At 31.5% G+C, this 16,107-nt stretch overlaps 1 pseudogene; it reads left to right on the top strand.

Moving 5' to 3' along the window:
- Positions 1 to 579: 579 nt before the first annotated feature.
- Positions 580 to 14,825, top strand: LOC149554844 (GDSL esterase/lipase At4g10955-like; annotated as a pseudogene).
- The last annotated feature ends 1,282 nt before the right edge of the window (positions 14,826 to 16,107 follow it).

Here is a 16,107-nt window from a genome sequence, read left to right as displayed (position 1 = left end):
CCATGGGGTATAATATAGTATTCAACCAAACATAAGGAGCAGTAAATTCTTTTTATATGAGCTTCTAAAGTTTTATGTTAATGATGTGTTGGGATGATTGTTTGTCAAATAGTTTGCAGATTGAACATGTTATTCTTAGCAAACACAAAGGATCGGTTCATTGAAAACAATTGATTGTTGAATTTGTTTCCCAGATTGCACACAAAGGCATCAGAAAACAAATGGTTTGTCTTAGCCATCCTTCACTATAAGACCAGGGAGATCCCAACTAGTTCAACGCGGAATCTCACACTTGTATAAGCAAATCAGCTGGGGGTGAATTTTGTGTTGATTAAAGCACATTTCAAACTGTAGCCAAGCAAGAGATAACACGAGCCTACACATTGATCTACCACAATACATAGATGCATGTGCAAGTTAAGAATCATTATTTTGGGTATGTATAAATATGAATATGACAGGAAACACCATCTAAGACAAAGGCAACACTCATTTCAAAGTCAGATTCATTATAATAATCGTCTCTCAAATAATAGAGTTCCAATTTGACTGAGCACTTGGCACTGAAGTGAAATAGAAATGGCAAATGAGGTGTGCTCCATAGTAGGAGAATTTCTAGAATTTTTGATTTATTCCACACAATTAGGAAATGGATGATACTGTGGTTGCAATTTTCAACGCACAAAGAGAGGGTGTTTTCAACAGTGGTCTCTACTAACATATGGAGTGAAAATGCCAAATAGCATCGATCACTCGGTTTCCATCTATGATTGCAGGGTACCATTTTGAAAAATACGCAAGCCTAATAATTTGAAGTCAAATTTCTCATAACTACGCCAAAATTAGGAGATTCTTGCGTTAAATTTTCTCATCCATCTACTCACACAAACAACATAAGAGACAAATGGAATGTTGCAACTATTCTCCACTATATATGTTAAGAAGCCCGAGCAAATTTACAAGACACCTTTTTATCCTTTTGCCAAGATGATTGTGTTGACTTCTTACATGTGGAGATGATATAAAAAAAAAACTTGAAGATGGATGAATCCTATTTGCTAATATGAATCATTTTTTCCCATCCTGGTGTATTTGTCCGAGGAAAGCATCACCATGAACAAATTGTTAAGCGAGGAATGTTGGGCAAGTTTTCATGGAGGTTAGATATGGTCATGACAGTTGATATACTAGGTAAAATCTATAGTCATTAGGAGTTGAGATGGGAAATAACAATTACTTTCAAACATAGTGCCCAATGGAGTTTTGGTGGAGACACCTCTTGAAGCTATTTTCGCTTCTATTTGTTTAATCCCACATTGCTTATGCAGTACACAATTTATAACGTTTTATCTGCAAGTGTAACACAACGAAATGTCTATAAGGTGTCTCGTTTTGAAACACGAGGTCTACAGGTTGAGGTGGGGCTCATAGTTGTTAGAAGTGTAACGACACAAATTTTGATAGTCAATGAAATGATGTGGATGATCCAACAACGAACTAGAATTTGACACATAGCACACATCATGACATACAGAGATGGGCCCATGTCAGATATCACACAATCATGAATTTACAAGAATGTGATGATGTTAGCCAACGAACTAGAATTTGACACATAGCACACATCATGACATACAGAGATGGGCCCATGTCAGATATCACACAATCATGAATTTACAAGAATGTGATGATGTTAGCCAAAGAGAATGTGAAAACATGATATGATGCCACATGTATGAGGGGTCACAATAGACAAAGATAAAATGAAAGTGCCACATGGATGAATCACATGTCATTGCAAGAGGTGGTGTCATGAAAATGTTAGGGGGTTGACAAGTAGCATGGTGGTCCCTAGTCTAAGATGAGGTGGCAAAACTAGGAAATCCATGAGCAACGCATGGTAGATGAGGTTAGAAGATGATGACAACAATGAGGCCTCGTTTGGTTGCTGGAAGATGAGGGCCAAAATCGGGTTATCAAGGGTAAAACCAGGTTTTGCAAAAAAACTTTGGTGTTTGGTTGGTTAAAATTATAACCTGGTTTTCAATTTCATCTTCAAATTTTGGTCAAAAATTGGAAGAAGTTTCTTCCAACAAAAAGGTGGAATTCGAAATTAAAGCCAAGTTTTGAATTTTATGACAGTTTTTTTAATAATATTGTGGGGTCCACGGTATATTCATCTTCCGTGTCAACCAAACGGACCATTGGCTTTCCAAACCACAAAACCAGGTTTTTGAAAACCTGGTTATAAGATAACCTGGTTATGGCACAAATTTATCTTCCCCAACCAAACGAGGCCTGAGGTGTTGGGTCTCAAAATCTTGTATTTTTGAGAGTCTAACATTATGTCACCTGAAAACACAACATTGCAACACGTGGAAGGGACACTTGAGTGGCTTGCGGTGAGGTGGCTAGTTGACTTGGATCTTCAGGCGAATCATGAGGTGCTATGTGGAAATGATGTGGCAGGGTCCTAGAGGGTGTGTTGATGAAGCAGTGATAGGGATCAATGGACCGATAGCAATGTGTCATGTGTCACATACTCATTCAACCAGGTTTGACCAATGCAAATTATGGAGGGAAAAAAGGTCATTTCAAAATATTAATTTGAAGTACATCCGCATAAGAATTTGAGTGCTCCCTTTTCAAGAGGTGAGAGAAGATTAAAATGAGTGGGGCTCGCATTGAGTTTGAGTCTTTATTTTTAATAAAACGTGCTCTTATTATAAAGTTTTCAACTTTAAAATATATTAAAATTTCAAGATGAGAAGAGGTCTACAATTTTTTCACCCATCTTTTAGAGAGGGGTTTCTGTTTCAGCTAGTGGGCAAATATATCATACTATTGAAAAGCTCTTGGAACGAGCATTTTACTTTTGCTAGTAAAACAAGTTTAGGTCTTAATAGTAAAAATTTATTCCGATAGGCAATAGCCTATAGCGCAACGGTAAATTGTGAGCCTCCTATCTAGGAGGTCTTGGGTTCAAGTCTACTTGAGCTTAATAATAACAATAATAATAAATTACAACACACAATAATAATTAATCTTGGTTTCAGCCTCTTACTGATCAAAAAAACAAAAATTGTTCCCAAGTTTTTCCAATCAAATGTTTTTTCAACTATTTTCTTCTTGGCCTTTTGTGACTCATCAATGGCAATTAGAGACATCATTTTGCAAATCCGTCATCTGGGTATTGGCCAAATTTGGAGAGGATCATTCCAGCATCATTATTTTTATTTTCTAATATTTTGGTGGGAATTTTAGCTTATTTTTTAGCAGTAGTTAGATCTCTTCTCCAGAAGGGTTTTCTTATCATTTTGAAGATATATTCTCAAGTTTTTAGAACCAAATGATGAGATTGGATCCATTTTTTAGTTGGGGGAGATGAGAAAGGGTTTTCTTCAACAATGAATGAAGATTCAAGTGAACAATTGGCAGCCACAAATTAGATCCGAGATTTTCATCCTATTGTTTCTTCTTCTTTTCTCTTAATCTTTTGGGTTGGTTCTAGCTTGTTGAGCAAGTTTCACAAGTTGTGTTTATTTCATTCTTCAACATGTTCCTGTATGTGAACAACATATGTATAGTTTCTTGTTGAGCATAATATGTTAGATCTATTGTTGTATCTTTGTCGGTTTTGAATCTTTGAGTCTTTTTATCACTAAAATAAGGAATAGTTATATTTTCATTGAAAATACATTCTGATTTGGTTCTCTCCAATGTTTAAACCACTTGAGTTTTGGGAATGAAATGAAGCAAAGTTTCTTTCTTCCATTTTTTTGTAATGAGATACACATTTATCATTCACACTTCAATCTAATTGGTTTATTAATCTACTTGATGAAAATTGGGGATTTTTTGGTATTACATAGGGGTTTGATAAGTTGGTTGAATTAGGTTGACTATTGTGATGCATTTCAAGGCTTCATCTCATAGATCTGAAGTTATTTTGTAAGTGCATGTACAATGACTTGGTTTCTCATGACTCCATGCCCTCGTGGATATAGCACTAATCATAGCTGCAGGATCTATATTCTTCTTCTTGTTTGGTTCATGGTTCTTGTTGAAATCTTTTATCAAAATGACCATTTCCCTTTCATGTTTAACTTATTGTCAATTATTTCTAGCTCCATCCTCCACATGTAAAAGGAAGATCTAAAGATTCCTAGCCCAAATCTGTTTCTTGCTTAATTGATTCCAAGAGAAAGGTGAGTGTATGAAAAATTCATGAAAGCAAGGAGTCCCCCCTAGGTCTAGTAGGGTTTGAAGTGTAGAAAGTTTGTAAGAAAAATTGTTAGTTGGTTCACCCTGATTTTGTTGTCTCCTTATCATTAAATGTGACTAGTTCATAAGGTTTTAGCTAGGGCATGTTGGTTGTAAAATTGTAGTGTAAACCTGGTGCAATTTCAACAGCCAACAATCTATAAGTGAAAATTTTAATATTTATTATAAATAGAATATACTTTTAAGAATAATTCAATAAACACCATGCAAAATATAAATGATCTATTTTTCAAAAATTAAAATTAAAAACTTAACCCAGTAAAACAATATATTTTACGTGTGGTATATTAAATATTATTTATTTTATAATGGGCATCTGTAACATTTCTTTAGATATATTTATTTATGATATCTATACTAGTAATATAATATATTTAAATAAATGTAGTACGTAATTCTATCAATACAAAGATGTATGATTTTAAATCAATTAAAGTTTTATAAAATATTTAAATATATTTATATTTTAATATTTTAATTTATATATAAAAGTATTTATTTTAAAAGTAGTATAAGATCAAAGCAATATGCTAAGACTTTTTTTAATATATTTTTAATTTATATACTTGATAAGATAAATGTATATTATTTAGTAAAATTTAATTTTTAATGCAATATATAATACTTGTATAGCTTATATATAATATTATTCAAATGAAGTTTAAACAATATAATACAATAATACATATATGTTTATTTGTTTAATTGGAAGATATAGAATTTTTTTGTATTTTTTATTGGTAAACGATCGAAGCCTTTAGATTATATTAATAAATAGGAACAATTACAATACCTCCATTCAAACAGGCATTGGTAGGAAATAACAAAAAAGAAAACCTCTAGTCTTGCCCGAGACCTTAATCCTATACAGAATACAAATATAAAAGGGGCATTTCCTAGTTCTTTTAGAATATTACTTCACTTTTAACTACTTTATCTATATTTATGCTTTAGAACTTGATACATTTGTTTCTAGGAAGCCATTTTTCCTTATTGTTTATAAGATCTTAGATGGAAGACCAAATCGTCCGCTCATCTTTTAGATAATCTAAGTTTTTCAATCAAGTTCATATTGTTGAAAATCTACATTCACATCCACTACATTCTTATTTTGGAAGTTAGTGCAACTTATGTTAAAATTTGGAAACTATATAACTTCAAGATTAATATTCTCCTAGTAGATATTAAAATTAACTAGATTACAACAAATGTAGAAAAAGGATAGAGGTAAGCTAAAAAACTAGCTTTCTGCTAAATACTAATATAAAAGTTTCCTGTCAAGGATGAGAAACACTTTGACAGATCTTTTAATAGATGGGATTTAAAAGGCCTAATTGGCGTTTGAAATTAAATTAAGCTCTTCTATTTGATTAATCGATAATCTATATTTGTTTTGAATTCAATTTTCCTTAAAGAGGCCTTATTGTAATGTGTGTTTGATCTTGTTCTGCTTTGAGTTTGATATAATTTGAAATACTACTTATTATAAAAAATATTGGTCTATATTTTGATTCCGCTTAAAATCTTAATGCAACTTGTAACTATACTTAATTATGATCTAGTAACCTACTAATAATGTAAAATCTCATGCCTATCAGACCAAGGGTGCAAGATGAAGATCAAATGTTGAAAATCATGGGAAAATGACCTAACCTATTTTTAGTGACAAAGCACTCAAAGATAAATTGTTGAAAACAACCACCCCTCTATACCGAAAGTCATAAAATTGATAGTAGAAGAATTTGGAGCTAAAATTTATAAATGAGAATGGATCCTACCATACCTTTAAAGAAGAAATAAAATAAACAATTAGACTAATGAGAGTATTGAATACAAGACCTAATCTAAAATAGAGGATTCAAAAGACTAAATGGAAACCCAATCTAGCAAACCAACTTTACTTGAAATCTTTGTTGTTATGAATGCCATTATTCCTTTAGTGGAAGCAATTTAGTTAGAGACGAGTTCCATTTAGCAATATAATTACTACAAACTAAATTTTTATTATTATTTCCAGAACATAAAATATGGAAAATAGAGATGAAAAAATAATAGATAACCGAAGAGATCTAGATTGCAAATAGTACCATTTCAAGAATCTAAAAGCTCATGTGAACAAAGAGGCGAACGAAACCAAAACCGTAAGATGTTTTATGTATGATAATATATGTACATAGGCATTTGTATGAAAGAGAAAAAAATTGCTATATACAGAATAGACAAGGTCAAAAAGGAAGGACCAACAAGATGCCCAAAAGGCTACCAAAAACATCATAGATTATAATAGATAAAAAACCTAAAGCAGAAATAAAATAACTGATCACAGACCTCAAAACAGGAAACCACTAACAGAAGGAAGGGCTAAACCTCCTCCACTATCTTCTAGAAAACCATAATGATGTATGTTGCTTTGTCCACATCATCTGCCTTAGGTCCTGGAGGAAACACATATGCCAGTTTCTCTTTTCTAGATTTTATCATATTAGGCAACATGAATTCCAGCTTGTCAAGATCATTAAAAGACACTCTAGGCTAAGTGTAGGCCTCAAACACCTGAAGGAAATGGACTAACCATTCCTTTCCCTAGTCTTCTATAATTCCCCTCCAGTGAAGCAGGAAAAAAATGCTAGCCTCCATTTTTGGTCAAGTTGAGAAAAGTTGGACGTTATCCCAAATATACAGAGAAGGTCTCCTAGCCACAATGGCAAACTTGAGACTACCCGAAGGATGAGCCATATAAACTTTTGGAAGCAAGATTTTGAGCTTCTAATCAATACTAAGCACTACATTCTCCAAGATTTCTAACCAAGTGAAGTTGAAAACATCCTAACAGAGCTGAATAATCTCCCCACTACCTATGTTTTCCCTAGCAAGACACCTTATGAAGGAACCAATTACAAAGCTATTGGTGTGCCATGTGAAATCATAGTTGAAAGCCTTCTCACCTATGGCCCAACTAATCACAAACCTCAATAGATCGACAATTGGGTTGAGAATCCCATTCCATCATTTGGGCTTAACAAACCCTCTAAAGGCCATGGTTCTAACCTCCAATGAGTGAAATAATGAAATAGATGACTCCATTGAGACTCAAAAGGGAGGCTAAAAACAAGATACAACACACACTTCTATAGAGTCGAACAAACCCATATAAATAGACACCAGAGCTATAGAAGGATCTAGAAACGAAAATGAAGGGAGAGGTTGAAGCATGCCACCCAACAAATAATGATGACTTAATGAGCTCACAAGCTTAGCAACTCATAATTACCATGTCACTAATAAATGATCAAGTACTTTGAAGCAAGGGAGTTCCTTGTAATGATAATTCATTAACTAATTAAAAGCACTAATAAATATTTTATTGTGAGAGATAAAATTACTGATAAAAAGAAAAGAGGAATAAAGTCCCTTGGTAAAAAGTTCAGATCTTATAATGTTGCTTGGAGGATAAAATCCTCACCTTCAACTCCTCTATTTGCTAACTTATCTACCTTTGTATTGTCTTCTTGATATATATGTTGAAATCTGATTTTTTCAAATAGATCTATTAATCTGAGAACATCTTTGAGTTTAGAGTTCGTCACCCAGTTTGAAGTTTGACATTTTCTGATAGCATTAATAATAATTTGGGAGTCTCCTTCTATAATTAATCTTGTTATCTTATTTTTTAACTTAATTGTAGTCCTTTCCAAAGGGCTTCTAATTTTGCTATGTTATTTCTGGCAATACCCAGAGGTTTGGATCTTTTGATAATCCACTCTCATATTTTTGACCTAATTATACATCATATTCTTGCTTTCCCTAGATTACCTCTTGACGCTCTGTCGAAGTTTAGTTTCATCCATCATATTGGTGGAGCTTCCCATTTACAATCTTCCTAGCTTTCTAATCTTTTTTCTCATATATTAGTGGAGGGTTAATAAGATTAACCCAGTTCTTTTTCATATGCCCATCCACTACTAGAATTTTGACAAATAAATGACTACGCGATTAAAAAATTTAGTTATGTGACTAGAAGTTTTAGTCACGTGACCAAAACTAACCAAATTCTACTATTATTTTATAATTCACAAGTACCTAATGACTAAATAAATGACCAATTTAGTCATTAGGTAAAATTACAATGCTAGAAAAATAAAAATAACCAAATAAATGACTAAATAATTAGTCACTCAAACAAAAATAACTACTAACATTTGATAATATCATAGGATTAGAATTTGCATGAGAAATCCATGTACACTTGTGTCATGCTAGAAATCTAGCTTTCTGGTGAGTAAACAACATTTATAAATGGAATCACAAAGAATAGTTACCATAAAAAATCTGTCATTGTTTACTATTTTGAGTTGGTTTCTCATCTCACAACTAAAATAACCATTATTATACATGCTACTTTTTTTTCTTTTTTTAAAGCATAAAATAGCTTTGTATGCCCCTTAGTCTTATTAGAAGGGGTTAGTGTTTAAAAGTATTTTTAAATTTTAAGATGTTAGTGGATAGTGACCAATTATCTTTGGGTTTTCCCTAGTAGTTAGACCAGTTAGTAAACCTTGACAAGATTGTTTGATGCATGTACTCTATTTTTCTTCTTGCTTCAATAAATTATATCCCCTCTTTTATTCAATATATATATATATATATATATATATATATATATATATATATATATATATATATATATATATATATATATATATATATATATATATATATATATATATCTTATTTAATTATAATTGTTATGATATGATTGATTCTTTTCACTTAGTGCAATTTTGAGTATGTATATTTAAGCAATGCTTGTAATTTATTTTTGACAAAATACTTTTTAACTTATGTAAAAATATCTCTTATTTATCAATGTTAAGAAATAAGTTTGTACTCTTTATTTTTAAAATTGTGAAAAATATATTTGAATTATGTAGAAAAATATATTTAATTAAAAAATGAAAAGTTGAATCTTATAGCTTAACATAGATAAGTTGAGATATTTCTACATCAACTTAAAAAGTATATAAAAAAAAATATAAGTCTTGTTTTAAGTGCAGGCTCAAAGGTTCACTAAGTGAAAATAATAACTTATATTGTAACAATTATAATAAGATATTTATCATAATTTAACTATAATTAAATCTAGGTCTAGTATCAAGTGAAAGTATAAATAAATTTAAATAAGATAATTGTATTATTAAAAAATATAATTAAAATATAAAATATTTTCAATTATATTTAAACAATAATTATAAAATAAATTAGTAATTTTTAATATTAGATAAAATAAAAATTATTTATAAATATTTATATATATAATAAATACAAAAATTACCTATAATTTTTCTCTCTTTATATATAAAATGAATTATACAACTAAGGCTCTCTTATGGCAAGCATTGCACTTTAATATATTAATATATTAATACTATATAAGAAATATTAATATATAATAATTTTGTAACTAACATGCAAGATAACATGACATATATTATCATATATTAGCACATATTTTAGCCGATAGGCTATTTGTGGGAACTTTGTTCCCGAAAATTGAATTTTTGACAAAAAATTTGCAAGAGTTTGGCCGAAAAATTTGAAAATCCTTTCCGTTAATTATTTATCGACCAACTTTTAACTTTTGTTTTGATATTTATTAGTTGTTATCTCCACTTTTAACTATTGTTTTTCTTTTTCTATTTATTAGTTGTCATCTCCACATTAGCTCATGTTGTAGTTAAATTTTGATTTTAATTTTTAAATGATTTAAATTTATTTTTTTATATTAGTTTAATTTTTTCTTTAAATATTATTTTTAGTTTCTATAATTTACTTAGTCAATAGAATATTTATTAGACATATTATTTTTTTTGTATTTCTCTTATTAATTTTTCGTAATAAATTTTTTGATGGATTTTTTAAAATGATTTTTTTTCATATTTGATACATTGAATTTAATTGTAAAATATTAAAATTATTGAACACATTTCTTAAGAAATATTCAAATTTTTTAAATATTGTAAATTTTATATCTATGTTTTAATCTTCAACTTTTAAATTTTTGTATTTTTATTTTTTTTAAATTTATATTTATATGTTATTTAATATTCATTCTACATTTTTCTTTTAAATTTCATCTCTTATCAGCGCACTCATTGCATGTACAAAAGCATGCAACTGCTAGTAATAATACATATAAAATAGGGTTTAGGTATGCCCCCATATCTTATCAGTGAATTAAAACATTATATCAATTATAATTAGTCAAGCGCTACCCATCGGAACTCAATATCTGACATCGGGTTCAATGGTTCTTATGTCGGTAAATATTTTGGTGGATTTAGAATTATTGTCAAAAAGAAACAAGAAATTAACTCTCTGTGGAGAAATGTCGTGCCTAGATTCATGGCGGGGATGTGTACTTCTGCACACTATGCTTTAAATATCCCCTTCCCCATTACCTATTGCTTAAACCCAACTCAATACGCCCCTGAAATTGAAATGCCCCGAAGGACTGACATTTTTAGAAGAGACCCCTCAACCCCTTTCATTGCAAAATCTTATTGCCAGGTGAGGTAGAATGTTTCTTCCAATAGATGCAACCTGTAGCAACGATATTTTCATTATGAAGTGAACTCCAACTCATTTTCTAAGATCACCTATCAGCTTGCAAAAGTGAAATATGTGACGATGCCACTTACTAAAGTTGTTAGGGCAGTACTTTGTAGAAATTATGGAGCTTATTGATAGGAAACGGATGCTGTAAAACCACAAGTCTACAAAACTAGCACAAGTAATTATGACGCAGGAGAATCTGATCGCGACACTCTGTGCAAACCGAACTTTCAGTGGAGATTATGTGCTTCTAGAGTTTGATAGCCACGTTGAGAGCTCTTCTTCTTAGAAGTTGAAGCCTCTTATTTCAAAAGGATAACATTTCAAGATGTTAGAGGTAGATAATTACTACATTAATAATACAAACTAGTTAGCATCATTCCTTCGTGTGCTTAAATACAAGTTTTGAAGTAGAGTTTAGATTTTCATTTATGTGTTTTTGTCAGATCTTATAGTTACGAGTGTCTAAATAGACATGTATGGAAAATGTAGCAACAAACATAATGTAGGGTAACTGTTTGACAAAATGCCTCGAAAAGATACAATCGCACGAAAGTTATGATTTCAAGATACAAAGAGTGGATTTTTCTAAAAAGGCTTCAATGTTTTTAAAACAAATTCATCTGGCAACCGCAAAAGCTATGCTGCACAACCGTCCCTATCCATCGATCCATAATTGGAATTGGTTTTTGTTAGGCATAGTTTTAATTGCTCTCATAATTACTAATTGTGTCATCTATTTTTTTATTAGTATTTTGCCTCGAGGCACATGATCTATATTGTGTCATTGAGAAGAATTTCTACTTTAAAATACAATGTTTGAAGAATCATTCACTAGTTTTAAAGATAGCATCACCTTATTGCACCTTTCTTTAGTTGGAGAAAATATTATTAGTTATTGCTATGCAGGAAACTATTGCCTAGGGTTTTCCTTAACTAGTTATTAAACTCCCATTCTACAACAAATCTAAAAGCATTATCTCCCCTATTATATGCTCATTTCTAATAATCTATTCTTCTAAAATAGTGAAGATGATTGAGAGTTACCTGCAAGAGGGCTAGATTATTGCTTTTATAGTTTCCAATGCAAGAGAAGAGGCACAGGCCTTAGGTTTTGAGTTTTTACAGACTACTTCCATATACCAAGGTCTTGGGCCACCCCTTACTACAAGATCATCAAAAGTAGACTAGGGCATCGTTTGCTTCATATGCAACTATGATGCTTGTCTATCTCTGCTTGTTGATCATTATACAATGGTTACAAAAGGGAGATCCCATGGAAAGCACTTACAAATAATTTGTTTTGTACAAAATTGGTAGGGTATATGGGTTAAAGTGATTTTGGAGGATGGCCAGAGGTATGCAAAATCTTCTTTTTATTGCATCTTAAGAATTTGCAAGTTTCAGTTTTAAGTGATTTGCTAATTTGTTGATTTCCATTTACTCGTGCTTGCCTGAAGTTTCTACTATTTTCTACTCCAAGAAGCTACATCCAAAAAATTTACAGACAACAAGCACTCAAACACCATAGCTCCATAGCCTCTTCTTGGCACACATCATTCCATTACAGGCTCTACAACCTACTTTACAACCCCTTTGATGGCTCCATTTTTGGGACAATTTTTTTGTACATTTCATTATCTTCTCTCAAGGAATTTTGACTCTTCCACCTAGTGAATTGTCCCTCTACAGTCAACCTTGAGAGGGACAATACTATCAGTAGCCAGTAAAATTTTAGATCTTAGAGATGATCTAAATTTGATTTTGCAATAGATTTAGAAGGTCTCTCGTGTCGAGGAGGCTTTGCACATCACTAGAGAAATGGTAAAGAGTTGTGGTGTGTAGAACATCTATTTGACCGGCCATTTGCTCAGCGCCGCAGTGGTGCTCAAAGTTTTGTGGATAATGGCGAAAGAAGAATCAATTTTCTTAAATAACTAGTTGTTCAATCTCCCTATTTTTCTCTCATTTGAGTGTGTGTCAAGTAATCATTTGCATTATTTTAGGGCTAGGTTGAGTAGCTCTACACACACCTTGACCGTGAATTGGATTACGAGGTCACTCAGGAAAAATCTCGAGCCTCACCATCTTTTTCCTTTTGGAAATCTATTCATAAATGGTGGTGGGAAAAAGAAATTTAGATTGTCACATGGGCTGTAATAGTGGTGGTTGGAGGAAAGAGAGGTGAAAACAGAACAATATAATTTAGATGTGCCAGAATTTGTGGATCATGTGAACCAATTTGCACCAGTTGCAGGTAAATTTGAAATTTTGTGCGCATAAATTATTGTTTGGATGTCACTATGTTGTAAATTTTCTTTTTGAATGTTTTAAGGGAATATTGGGTTTCTTTTTATTGTTGTTATTTTCTATCTGAGCTTTCTATGCAGATTCAAGTTTGAGCTTTCTATACACATTTGGTTTTGTATTTTGTTATTGATTTGTATTTGTACATATTTATTTTGGTTTGGAATGATGTTTATTTATTAATTTTTCAAAATTTCATTCGGCATTTGGCATCATATGGATTCATAATGAATTAATCTAACAATTTTTATATAAAAAGAATTCATTCTGATGATGGATTTTAAAATGTGATTAAGAATGTTCTTTAATTTAGAAAAAGAAATCTAATGAGAAGGTATGTCATTTGAATCTCATCAACTATTAAACCTTCACATCTATAAAGATATGACACAAGGGCAATTGCAACAATGAATATTGGAGTTCACCCATGCCTTGCCTGTACTTATGAATTGTTACAAGACACACTTTGTAGTAGCCAACATTTATTAATTGGCTATATTTTTCATTTGTTTATCTAATAGATAATCATTCCCTATAGTAGGTAATCAATCAATAGGCCTAGTTTAAGTGCTCTTCTTCAACAGTCTACTACCAATGGATGCTTTCCTTTCACTATCACAGTATTAAGTTGTGCTATTCTTTCTATGGTTTACTGCCTAGCAATGCACTTATTTCATCTGTTCAACACCATTACTCTCATTTTTGCAAGTGAACACTAAGCTGTGCTCTCATATTAGTTGCAGTGGCTTAGTACTAAGCATTTCCAAGTATTGCTCTCCTTTTGGAAATCCTATGCTATGCCTCTTCTTTCCACAATTTATTGTTTGTGGTTCTCTCTTTTTGAGTCTAGTACTAAGTGATTATCATTCCTTGTTCTTGTAAGTGATTTCATCCTTTCAGGATTGTAGTGCAATGTTATCCCTAAAGCGACTCAATGCTTTATTCTCCTTCAAGTTCAAGAATATTCTAAGGGGAAGCTTTGGGAAGAAGAAAACTTTTAAGGAGAAAGTTGTATATAGAGATCTAGATTGTTCTCAAATACACATACAATGTAGAGGATAGTATCTCATTATTTGACAATGTCTTATGAAGAATTTTAAAAAAAAATTCTTTAGGTTTTGGATTGCCCATTACTATTCTAGACTTAGTGCAGTGCATAATTTCTTTGAAACTATTTAATTTATGCTTGGCTAATGCTGAAATACTACTTGAGCAATGAAGACTATCTAGCATAGTTACCAAGTTCAGAAAATTTGATTTGTTTAGAAGGACGGGCCAAAATAATGCATAAATCTAGATTTAAAATGGTAAGATTTCTATATAAATTACAAAATCAGGATGGTGCATCAAATTTGTACCAAACCAGATTTGATAACAACTTTACTTAGCCACATGTAGCATTCCTAGGTGTAAAATAGGGATTACTCAATTCAAGGGCAATATGGGCTCAAATAATTTCATGTTTTTTTCTTTTCGTAGGGAAGGATGAGATAGAATCAACAACTCTTGTAACATTTGAGGCAACATCTCCCTTACTATCTAAAGCAGTGGCTCCTCCACCATTGATGATAACAACTTTTGTTTCATACAAGGCCACATTCAAGCTCTTTGGAGTAAAATAGTTGGTAATTCAAGATATGTCAACCCAAGAGTGGAATCGGAAGTGATGGAGTAAATATTCTTTTCTAAAAGAATTGCAATTATTTATCTTTGGGAACTACTGATTCATTCAACTTCTTGGTATCATCATTTTTTATCTATCTATTTACATTGTAAGTATTTCAAGCTATTCAGTTCTGCAAATGTTGTGCTTGCACGATAGAAATGTATGCAACCACATGCTGCTATGTTTGGTTTTTGTCATAAAACTCTTACATGTATGAGGTTATAATATTCTTACAAATACATGAGGTTATTACTCTTGCTATAAAATTGTAAATTTTGACGGGGCAATAAGAGTATTTTTCCACTTGATCGTTGTCATATTATTTATGCCCTTAATGTTTGTATATTAACAATTAATATGGATGTTGATTAGGTGCCATAGAGACAACATGCAGTGTAACTTAATTTACTCAAAATAACTCAATCTATTCATTGAGTGTTCTGACACCAGTGAGGTAATTGGGACTAGCTAGGCCAGCTATAAACTATCTAGAAGGTATAGTTAAATTCTTTTACCTCTTCTACTTAGCATTACTTGGTTGTGTTTGATCATAACAATACAAAATGTTAGATGGTCTAATCAAAATTTGCGTTGGACCATTCTACTTGAGTAATTACTGCTACAATTGTCTGGCAAGAATATAATATACTTTAAAACTAATGTGTTTTTTAATATGCTACATTATCAACCTTATCTCCCTCTATCCCTCTTTGCACAAGGCAGGAACTAAGCTTCTTTGCAACTCTTGTTATCTTTTTGCCTAATGTGTGCTAATTTAATATTAATATTCATTTCTATTGGGAGAAGATATTCCTTCTTACTTCCAAATATTTTAATCTCTTTTACATTAATCCCATGCATTGATGCTTCTATATCCTGTAGGTTGATACATTATCTCTTCATTGTTCTGCACATAAAAAATAAACAAACCTTAAGAATCTATATAATATCTCTGACACATTAAGCTTCATGATTTATTCTTTTGGGTGTTCTTATGAGTTTTTGCATCTTCCAAAATATTTTCTTTGGTCAATCTATTAATATTTAAATTATTGTTGCATACAGGAAGGAGATCTTATGTCGACAAATCAAGTTTGGGATGCACTTGTCAAGTCTCTTGCAAGTCAGATCAAATCCGCTTTCATAGCATCAAGTTTCATCAAAGAGACATTTGTTTAAGGATATCCAAAACTATTATCCATGGTTGAGAATTTAATTGAGATTTGTGAGACACCAAT

This window comes from Cupressus sempervirens, chromosome 5 (genome assembly GCF_028749045.1).
Source record: "Cupressus sempervirens isolate cs-2001-9-10 chromosome 5, ASM2874904v1, whole genome shotgun sequence".
In the NCBI taxonomy this organism is placed as follows: domain Eukaryota; kingdom Viridiplantae; phylum Streptophyta; class Pinopsida; order Cupressales; family Cupressaceae; genus Cupressus; species Cupressus sempervirens.
Note: the sequence above shows the minus strand (reverse complement) of the source record. Positions and strands in the feature narration are given on the sequence as shown.